Source organism: Penaeus monodon, chromosome 14, assembly GCF_015228065.2.
Source record: "Penaeus monodon isolate SGIC_2016 chromosome 14, NSTDA_Pmon_1, whole genome shotgun sequence".
NCBI lineage: Eukaryota > Metazoa > Arthropoda > Malacostraca > Decapoda > Penaeidae > Penaeus > Penaeus monodon.
The window spans coordinates 34,218,258-34,230,757 of NC_051399.1; the positions used below are offsets into that span (position 1 = coordinate 34,218,258).

General features: G+C 41.4%; 1 pseudogene; it reads left to right on the top strand.

Moving 5' to 3' along the window:
* LOC119581064 overlaps positions 1–10,820 on the top strand; it is a 21,896-nt pseudogene extending 11,076 nt beyond the window's left edge.
* Positions 10,821–12,500: the final 1,680 nt, after the last annotated feature.

Here is a 12,500-nt window from a genome sequence, read left to right on the forward strand (position 1 = left end):
ATATATATATATATATATATATATATAATATTATTTGTTTTTGTGTGTGTGTGTGTGTGTGTGTGTGTGTGTGTGTGTGTGTGTGTGTATATCTCTGTATTTATGTATCTATATCTATCTATCTATCTATACACACACACACACACACACACACACACACACACACACACACACACACACACACACACACACACACACACACACACATACATATATATATATATATATATATATATATATATATATATATATATATTGATAGATTGATAAATTGATTATAGATAAGCGTCTGTGATGGAAATTGCGTGTATCCCTAGTGATCAACCGAAAGGCCTCGGTGCCCTGACACGAGTCTCGGTTCCCTTCCAGCCTTTCCACAAGAAGTGCTTCAAGTGCCGCCAGTGCAAGCGCCCCCTGGACTCCATGGTGCACTGCGACGCCCCCGACGGCGAGATCTACTGCAAGTTGTGCTACGCCAAGAAGTACGGCCCCAAGGGCTACGGCTTCGCTGCCGGCGGTGGCGGTGTGCTCACTGCCGAGAACATTCCGTGAGTACTAGAATTATGCACTTTGTTTGCCGCTTCGCTGCCAACTTGTATGCTCTCTCTTTCCCTGCTTTGGGAAGTGTAAACCACTGACCTCCGGTTTCATTCAGCGGCGGTGAATCCATGCCCGGCGTGAACCCTGGATCCGCGGTGCTGGACGTGAGCAAGATCAGGGCCGAGGAGGGCAAGGGCTGCCCTCGCTGCGGCGGCAAGGTCTTCATGGCTGAGGAAATCAACGCCCGCGGAAGAGTGAGTATTCGTCAAAAGGAATCTCAGCCATTATTCGGTTATTGTGCAAGATCATTTTGGTGTATATTGTCAGGTACATGTATGTCAGTGGCATGTAGATCAATATATCAACAATGCCTTTCTTTTCAGCCTTTCCACAAGCGCTGCTACAACTGCTGTCTATGCCACCGCCCTCTGGACTCCATGACGGGCTGCGACGCCCCGACGGCGAGGTGTACTGCAAGCTCTGCTACGCCAAGAAGTACGGTCCCAAGGGCTACGGCTTCGCTGCCGGCGGCGGAGGCGTCCTGGTCGCGAGAACATCTCGTGAGTATTGGAGATTTGCACGTGCGGAACTGGCCTGTTTATTGTACCTTTGAACACTCAGCCCCAAAGCGCCATCCTCCGCGCGACGCTACCGCCTTTCTCTCGCAGCGGCGGCGATGAAGACTCCAAGAAAAAGCGCGCCGACCTGGGCCGCATCGACACCTCCAAGATCAAGGCCGAGGAGGGCAAAGGGGTTTCCCGCGGTGCGGCGGCAAGGTCTTCATGGCCGAGGAGGTCCACGTCCGCAACCGCAGCTTCCACAAGCGCTGCTACAACTGCCTTCACTGCCACCGCCCACTCGACTCCGTGGTGGGCTGCGACGCCCCCGACGGCGAGTTCTACTGCAAGCTGTGCTACGCCAAGAAGTACGGCCCCAAGGGCTACGGCTTCGCCGCTGGCAGCGGTGGCGTCCTGGTCGCCGAGAACATCCCGTGAGTACTTCTGCACAGTCTCTGTCTCCCTTTTTGATGATGTATGCACATATAAAAAAACATATATACATATACATATATATGTATATATATACATGTATACATACATACATACATACATACATACATACATACATACATACATACATACATACATACATATATATATATATATATATATATACATATATATATGTGTGCGTGTGTGTATGTATGTATGTAGGTATGCATGTATGTATACATACATGTATGTATGTATATATGCATATATGTATATATATGTATATATATGTATGGTATATATACATGTATATATATGATATTTATATGTTTAATATATATATTACACACTCATATACACACATATACATACACACACATACATATACACACACATACACACACACACACACACACACACACACACACACACACACACACACATATATATATATATATATATATATATATATATATATATATATATATATATATATATATATATTAATATATAGGTATGTAGATAGATATGTAGGTAGAAACATAAAAACATAGATACATAGGATATCTGTCGAAGTAATATGGTATGAAACGCTATGTGCTTATACCAAAGTATTGGGTGGTGTCTACCTCCACACTCACAACTGATACTCGAAGAAACTATTAATCTCAAACCAGCATTCCTTCCGAGCGCACTAAACACCTTCCTTTCCCTCGCGCTCAGCGGCGGCGGGTCACAAATGCCCGGCGTCAACCCCGCTCAGCAGCCATCGACACCACCTCCATCCCCGCGGCGCCCGGCGAAGGGTGCCCTCGCTGCGGCGGCAAGGTCTTCACGGCCGAGGAGAGGCTGTCCCGCGGAAAGGTACGTCGGCCCTGCTCTCTCTCTCTCTCTCTCTCTCTCTCTCTCTCTCTCTCTCTCTCTCTCTCTCTCTCTCTCTCTCTCGCTCTTGCAGTTTGCTTTTGAGTTCACGAACAAAGAGCGATGAAATGTTTTCTAGTATACTAAATTAGACATGGAAAACATGTTTCTGGCTTAAGAACGAGTGAGTTGTTTCGCCTACGTCAGCCGCTTTTATTCTACAGTTTAGTTGCGTTGTATCGCAACACCAAAAGAACAATAAAAACGGTGTTACTGAATACCGAGGGAACGATGGATAATGAGGCAGTCTCTATTGTTCTCTAACGTAATAATCATGTTTCTCGTGTCATGACGGTGAAAAAAAATTAAATTAGTTTACAGTATCGAATGTAGAAAAAGTTGATGAGGATTTAATGTAAATACGTGTTAATTTAAAGTTTTAAAAATAGATCCTGCATCTATTGGCCACATGTTTTTTTATACTTATTATTACATCGTTCCGTTTAGTACATGTCTATATCTGAAAATCATCACTGTTAACAAATATGATTAGGGGACTCAATAAAGATGGTTATCAGCGTTCCACTTATTTTCAAAATGGCCAGATACTTGACCAAATATACCCTTCTCCACGAACAGAAGTGGCACAAGCGCTGCTACAACTGCCTGGACTGCACCCGCCCCCTGGATGCCATGGTGTTCTGCGACGGCCCTGACGGAGAGATTTACTGCAAGCTTTGCTACGCCAAGAGGTTCGGCCCCAAGGGCTACGGTTTCGCCGCTGGTGCTGGTGGCGTCCTTGTGCCGGAGAACATTGCGTAAGTATCGGTCTCTCTTCTACAGTTTATCTATTTTGCTGCTTATTTACCATATAACAAAGTTCTCTTATTGTAGAACGATTGGATGTAAGTATCGAGAGTAAACGGCATCTTTTAAATATTGTTTTACATACCTTCTTCTCTTGCATCATATAACGGTAAATGCTCTCTATAGTTTATAGCCACGTTTGTTCCTAAGAGAGAAAACGTTTTCACATCCCTTCAATACCCCGCACAGCGGCGAAGATGAGATCTTCGACCCCGAGGCTCCCCCCATCTCCAAGGCCCCCGCTTTACGGTGCTCGACGTGACCAAGATCCGGCCAAGGAAGGCCAGGCTCGCTGCCCCCGCTGCGGAGGCGCCGTGTTCCAGGCTGAATCCATGCCCTGCAGGGGCAAGGTTTGTTCCCTTGATTAATAAAAAAAATAGTTTTTGCAAATGCAAATTACTGATTAGTAGTAATACATAAACAAACACAACATTTATGAATGTCTATGGAAATAAATGCGAGTTATGATTTCTGTTGTAGGAATGGCACAAACGTTGCTACAACTGCTGCGAGTGTCACCGCCCTCTGGACTCCATGCTGTCTTGCGACGCCCCCGACGGCGAGATCTACTGCAAGCTGTGCTATGCTAAGCGCCACGGACCTAAGGGTTACGGATACGGCCATGTGCCTGCACTTGTCTCCATCGGCAGTGAAGATGGCGTGCCCATCCCGTAAGTACCTCGGCATTTTGTCTTTGAAACAATCCATACGACGTGGAAGTCACAGAAAAGACCAATCGCGCTCTTCTCCCTCAGGACCGACATCAGGCAGTTCGGTTTCGGGGCCAAGGGACCCAAGAACTGGGTGCCCCCGATCCCTAGCGTGAACAACCCCAACCAGCCCCACGGCCCACCCCCGTCCACCGCTCCCTCCCTCGGGGCACAGGTACAGCATACACTGATCGAGCCGCCTAAGCCTATGCCTATCAGCGCTGGCATGCCCGTTCCTCGTGGCTTTGACTCGGTGAGACTAATTTGCTATTAACCCTTTCTCTTCACTCTGCAGACTGATGATGAAGATCAACGTAAATATTTCTCAAAAAAAGAAATCTTCTCTCTTTGTCTTTTCAGTCTGATTAATATCTCCAGTAATCTCTTTAGCTTATTTTGTAATACATGTGGATATTTGCGGATGCTTATAAGTCCTCACAGTGATGTCACTCTTGATGTCAAATGAAGCTTTTGTTCAGATTATAACTCACACCTTCAATTTTGTACACTCACAATATCCACAATGGTAAAGGCTCTTTTTTATCTACACTAATACCTGATACTTCTTGAACACGCAAGTAACACCAACGCCAACAAATAATATCACGCGCTACTTACTCTTCTAACTCTGGCTTTACATTCTTTTAAAACATATATGATATATGATTTAAACTTCGTATTCAAGCTTATGCCTTAATCTACTCTTAAGCTTATGCTTTGGTACATTTAATCTGTAATCACACGTCTCAATGCATTTCATAGTTAAGCTTATGCCATAATATATTTTATCTTCAATCTTATGCTTTGACATGTTTGGCATTTGAGCTTATGCCTCAATCTAATTCATATTTAAGCATATGCTTTGATATAATTATTTATTGAGGTTCAATCTGGGCGCATTTCATAATGAAGCTTATACTCTAATATATTCAGAACTGAAAATCTTGATCTAATATTTGTCATATTTAACCTTATGCTTTGCTGCAGTTATTTTATTAGTTTATGCTTCGATATATTTCATATCTGATTATATGCTTTGCATATTTCATTAACTTTCAAATTCTATTTAGCTGTAATAACATACATCGCCACATATAATAATAATCTCGCTGCTCTCTGTAATCTGTTATTACAAGACTGCGTTGCACAACTTGGCCACCTATTCAAAAGCTAATTAACAGAGCAGAGGATTAAGTAGACAAAGTAATTCTAGTTATAATTAGTACAGTGACAAACGTAGCCTCAGTAACAAATATAATGCATGCTCTCTCAGTAACTTCAAAGGGGAAAATAATATCTTTACACACGACAAACAGTGACAGTCATGGCCGCCACAGCACAGACCCAATGATGTATTTTCGGCCCGACGGAAATGCAGCCACATTGCGTATCTTTGGCACTTGCTGATGCTTAAGACATTCGACATACATACATACATACCTATACATATACCTGTACACATACACGCATATATATACATATACATGCATACACACACACACCACACACACACACACACACACACACACACACACACACACCACACACACACACACACACACCACACCACACATATATATATATATATATATATATATATATATATATATATATATATATATTTATATATATATATACATACATACATATATATACCTACATATACACACACACAAACACGAACACGCACACGCACACGCACACACACATGCACACACACAGAAAAGAAACACTTATATAGTATATATATATATATATATATATATAATATATATATATATATATATATGATATATATATATATATATATATAGATAATATATAATATATATTATTATATACATTATAATATATATATATATATACTACACAACATGTATATATACATATTATCACACACACACACACACACACACACAACAATATATATATATATTATATATATATATATATATATATATATATATATATAGTATATATAATATATAAATATATAATATATCTATATATATATATATAATATATATATATATATATATATAATATATATGTATATACACCTATATATGATCTGTGCGTGGCTCCTCGCATATTCCATGAGACAAGCAAGACCCAGACTAAGCCTTTACCCGCGACAACAAACACAATTCGGCGGCCGCTGGAGGGCAATGTCTCAGCCTCGGGGTATCACTCAGGTTGGACAGCAAGGAAGTCAGCAGGTGACAACCCAGCACGTGACCATTAAGGGCGGCAGTCAGCAGGAAACGAGCACAAAGATCATTACCCAGCAGTCCACTAGCAGCAGCAGCGTTCAGGAGTTCAGGACTGTAACACGAGTAGAGCGTGTGGAGGAGAGCAGGAGCAGGAGCGCCAGCAGCAGCAGCTCCTCTACTGTAACCCGCAAGGTGGTACAGGGAGGCTTGGTTCAGGTAGGGAACGCCGCCAGGGAGCTCTCGGGCCTCCCTCGGGCCTTCGAAGGTCGAAAAAAAAATCAAGCGAACAATTGTCATGACTCTTATCGATTACTTTAGCCTTGCGACACTTTGAACGAGTACAAACTACGGTTTACTTGATTTTTAAGTGTATTCGATTTTTTTTTTGCCTGATATTCTTCAAGCGTCTCGATATATGATATGCACAATGCATGGCAGAAATAATCGGTGGTGATCCTGTCACTTAAGAAAAAGTGCAACACGGAAGACATATCAGACGCCGATGCTGGTAAAGAGAGTCACGTGACAACGGAATTGCGTAACCGGACATTAAGGTGATGACAACAGGAGAAACTGCACACATTCTATAAGAAAAAATAACAGAGGAAATTTCCCGCCTCACTTCTTTACTCTTCTTTCTTGTACGTCAATAGTAGCTAAACTAACGAAAAATATACTCTTATCTTTAATAACGTAGTCAGTTGTCTTTTTACTTTTTATTTTTAGTTTATGGTAGTACTACAGCTCAGAAGCCGATATTGTAATTTAACCACGTAGAGTATCGGTTACTATTAGTTTTATATATAATGCTGTCTTTTCGCTGATAGAGCTGGTAACACAGCTGCGCTCTTAAACTTCGAAAGAACTAAGCAACTCAAGACTTTATTTACATCTTCTATGCTGGCTTGGCTTGCGGTGATAATGAAACATACGACATAATGCATGCGAAATAGTTTCATGCAATATCTAATGCAAAGACTTTTACATCGGATCCCACCCTTGACTATCCCTAACACGTACCCACCTCTTCAACAGGGCGAAGCTGTGCCCATCGTTGCCGGAATCCACATGGAGGAGGGCGAGGCCGTGCCCATCGTCGCCGGCGTTGTGCCCCAAGGTAAGGCCAAGGAATGTCCTATACCCTGACCGAGAAATGCCCCGCCCGCGTCCTGCAGCTTTCTCAGTCTCCCTGATAGTATTTTTAGAGTAGAGGAACGTCAGGCAGTTAACTGAGATTCCTAAAAACTTTGTGATATTTAATGACAATAACGTGATATAATACTAGATTTTTTTTTTGAGATTGATGCCAACTGTAGCTATTCTTAACTTACATGAAATTGAGGCATTTTTTTTTTTAAAGAGAATAAGATTTAGATTATTACTTTAGATAACGCCATATGAAACAGAATGATTTTGATTATCATATAGTCTATAATAAGCCCAATAGCCTATCCCTCATCCTTACACCATGTTTTTCGAAGATAATCACTTTCATGGTACCATTCCCAAGCACGCCAAGGTAAAAACATTCCTGTTCTCAGCTTATCTAAACCTGCAAACGTATTAACAGGCAATACCCTTTATAGATACAGACACAGGCATAGACAAGCACAGGGACAGACACAGGCACCCCCACACATACACTCAAACTCACACTCACTCACACTCAGACACACACACACTCAAACGCACACTAACTCACACACACGTACACGTACACGCACACACACACACACACACACACACACACACACACACACACACACACACACACACACACATACACACACACGCGAACAGACACTCACACATACACACGTGTGAAGGATTCATCCTCAAAAACCAGTAAATAAGACAACGAAGGGGACGAGCAAGAAAATACACGAATATGCCAAAGGCCTTTTTGCTCTATTATCCTGAAGAAGCAACCTAGCGAAAAAGCCTCTGTTATTTTAATGTATTTTCTTGCTTCATCTTTCTGTTATTTACTACACACAAACAGATGCAGAACGGCGCACATATAAACAGAGAAATACAAATAATTATTATATATTCATTTTCACAATAAACTGTCTACATTCATCGTATAAACAGTTATTATGTTCCTGTATGTCCTCAACCATGCTTATTCCTTTCATTATTTAACGCTTTGAATAGCTATTTGCATGATTCTGCAGCCATGAGTACACTGGAGTTATTGTCTACATTCCTTATAAAATTCTTTTCTCGTGAAGACTAAGTTTTGCATGCAATATGCTGCATTTTCCTATCATGACTGGCAATTTGGTATTACATTTAATTTATTCCAACTTTGTTTTTCTTTGATTCAGTCCAGTGTTGTTTTCTTTTATTTATTCCGATGTTAGTTTTGATTTATTTCAATGTTGGTTTTCCCTTTGTTATTCAGCATATCCTGTTGAAATTTGTTTACTTTTGTTGATTTTTTTTTTGTAAATCCTCCTTTTTCTAATCTCACAGGGACAAATGAATGTCATTGTAATATCACATGACCTTTGTGACTGACTCGCTGATTATATGCCAATGTACTTGATAGCAGAGGCATATTCGCAGTCTAAATCAGTCTAATATTATTCTTCAAACGTGGGACGAATAATTTAAACATATCTATCTATGCCAATAAAATTTGTCCTTGTCGAGACATTTATGTTAAGTTACGTCTGTTTATTTACGTTTTTGTCTTCTTTTTTCCCTCAAAAGGTCCATCAGAGCTTATGCCTGACATTCCCTCAGACATGATCTATCCTGCAGAACCCAGCCATGATAATATGGTTTATCCTCCAGTTCCAAACCAAGATGACGTGGTTTACCCTTCCGAGACTAACGATACTGATATGACTTACCCAGATGCTAATATCCCCCCTGAAATGCTTGGACATCAGTCCTCCCTCTCTGCACAGCAACCTGACATGACTATGCAACAGCAGTCTGACATGTATGGCCAACAATACGCTTTCGCCTCACAACAGTCAAGCATGTCCTCTCAGCAGCAGCAATCTGTCATGTCCTCGCACCACCAGTCCGTATCCTCCATGTCGGTAAAGATGCAGCAGATGCACATGTCCTCCGAGTTCTCATCCTCATCCCAGTTTTCATCTGAACCTCAACCCATGCTCGAACCCCCAACCGGCTTTGAACCTGAGCCCGACTTTGAACCACAGCCTGAGTTTGAAGACCTGCACGACCCTGGGGAGGAGGCCATGCACGAGGCCGCCTATGAGGATGACTACCTGCCCTCTGAGGAAGCCGCTCTATCTCCAGGTGATGTAACAGAAGGCGTGGCCGACATGTAAAGAGGAAGATCAAGACGAGAACATCATCCATTGTTGTGAAGCTCTACGAACCAGTTGGAGGCTTTTCGACGAAGCATTTCACCACTCTAAAAGGATTCGAATCTTCATTAGATGATCTAACTCTCTTTTAAGAGATTTAGATATTAATCTTTCATGACGTTTAGTCTGCGAAAGAATTCTTAAAGTCTGTAGCTCCTTTGCTCAAAGATTGGATTTCTGTAAACTGATGTATTTTGATTTTTAAATTTGCTTTTATTGGTGTGAATAACGCAACTTTGATGTTTTATTTCAAAGTTATTGTGATGTAATAAAAATCATGATATCAGTACTTAGATTAAGCCCTATAGACAAGTATGAATATGCTTCCCAAGGAAATGTTATCATTGGAACAACCTCGACAAGATCTGTAATAACCTTTTCCAGCAAGCACAGATCCATCGTCATAAATCACCATGAAAACAATCACACTATAAACACCAAGGTATTCCCTCTCAACGGAAAGACACAACATTCATGTAAGTGGACCTATTCCGAACCCTGTCACTGAGGGTGGACACTGTACCTCGTATATTGGCAGTGCACGCGCGTGTGGCACGGCCTCGTCAGCAGCAATTCGCCCGCAACGCAGAAGAACCGAGCACGAACGGGTACGGAAACAAAGAGTTGGAGCCAAATTAACAGCTATAACCAACTCGCTGCCGATTCGTCTTCGCAAGCAGTACTTCACAGTGACCTCTAAAGGCACGGAGGGATATCGTAATGTCGAACGAACGAGCGAACCGCCGGGCGAACCCTGCTCCTGCGGCTGACGTAGGATCGAAGTGCTGGTTCACGGGTAACCTGCGCCCCACTCGGCTCAGGCGCTGGCGTTCGACCCACAGGTTGTTGCCATGTTTAGGAATTCCGTAGTTGTATGAACTCTTCATGATTGTCTTCTCGCCCTTCGCCGGGAGAGCTTTTGTCGACGACTATGCCGGATCGAAGGGTTTTTGTTTTTTGTTTACGCCAAAGCAACTCGTAGCCGAAACATGGCGCCAAACAGAGGAAGGTTGGGAGATCCGTTGTAGGATTAGGTTAAAGTGACGATCCTCCCGGTATCCGGAGAAATTACTTTCGCCTATCAACGTTGTGAAATCATTGTACAATAATCCATGCAGGGTACGATGAAGATAATGATAGTGTTTTGTTTTATTATTTTACCACCACTGCAATTGCTTGTAGATAGGTGTTCAGCTATCATCCAAAAATCTGCAAATGAAACAATCAAGCGTATACATTCATTACTGGCAACGAGAAAATCTTTTAATTTATTTTTAAAATAAATTAGTGGAATAGTAAAATCGGAATAAAATGGTAATTTAAGATATTTTATTTTATCTTGGTGAATCACCGATATTTTTTCCATTATAATTAGTGTAAACGACATTATTTATCATCATATCCAACGCATTCATACAGATGTATGGAGTGAGAATTTCAACAGAAATATGATAATGGCATGTAGTAGATTAGAATTTTTTTCGGGGGGGAGGGGGTTGATAAAGAATGAGTAAAGCCCGCTGTCTGTGCGGGAACGAAACTCTGATGTTGTATCTTAGTTTAGTCCACGAGAGTCTGCTCCCTTTGGGAAACGAGGGGACAAGCGCTTAGAAGGGAAGCAGATTCTTCTCCAATCGTTAATCGTGTTCAATCCTTCTATATATACACATACATATGCATAAATATATATTAACATTGTATACAGTCATTGTTTGCCTTGTACAAGAACCTCACTATTGTTCGATTTTCCTTTTCGACTCTTTTTATGTACTGACGATGGGTCTTGTATGAAGCATCTATTTTTGATTACCCGAAGATGTCCAAATCTCCAGCGGACCCGCCCGCAGTCTCATGATACCTCATGGCTCGTGATCGCCTCATGAACCTCTCATTCTTTGTGACAATTCACTGCCATATCCTGCCTTGTCGTATGCGTAAGCTGTACTTCCTACCATGAAGTAGCCAGAAAGCGAGCGAGAGAACGAGAGAAAGAGAGTAAGAGAGAAAGAAAGAGAGAGAGAGACAGAGAAGTAATAATAATAATCAAAACGAAAATGTATGGCCTCTCTTGCGGGCGTTTCCTCACACAGCGACCCGCCCGCGTGGCTGTGGCGAGGGGGGCGCCCGCATCTCAGATCCTCAGCCCTCATCAGACATGCCCGCGGGTATGTCTCATGCAGCGCTGCCGCTTTGGAGGTCTGGACGCTTTAGGTGTTCAGTTTGATGGTTATTTTGATAATCATTCTTGCCATTATTATACATGTAAGGTTATAGATTTTATCAAGGTCAACTGGTTATTTCAGATTTAAACTTTGATCCACTTAGTCCATTGTTACGTCGTGTTTTTTGTGTTAGATTAGATTTGTTGCAAATTCAAATCTGTTAGCAACGAAACAAGCTTTATATGAAGTATCTCACACTGTGCATTTGTTTTAATTAAATATTAAATGTTTTCGTACGTTCTTTATTTCACCCCCAACCAGTCTCAGATGACGTCATACACTAATTAGTGACTATTTTTGGAATGAATGAAAGCTATAGATGAGGCAAAGCCAAAGAAATGAATGATGCTATACATGATTAGCATATGGCGAGGCGCCTCACGTTAATGAATTACTCATTCTAATTTTCAAATGGAAAGGAAATTTTTGACAGAGTGTTCAAATTTCGAGTAGTTAATCAGGCTAAGACAAAAAAGGTAAAAAAGGGCAAAAAATAGCATAAACAAAGAGTAAAAGTTTTGAAAAAAAGACGGGGATATTAACGAAGTTCACGACGGAAATAAAAGTTAAAGGGTCAATTGTAATTCCCTGAGACTAATTTGTACCAATGAAAATTTTTACTGAAGACTGAACAAAACCCGTAAACACACCAACACACACACACACACACACACACAACACACACCACCCCACACACAACACACACACACCACACACACACACATATTATATATATAAAATTATA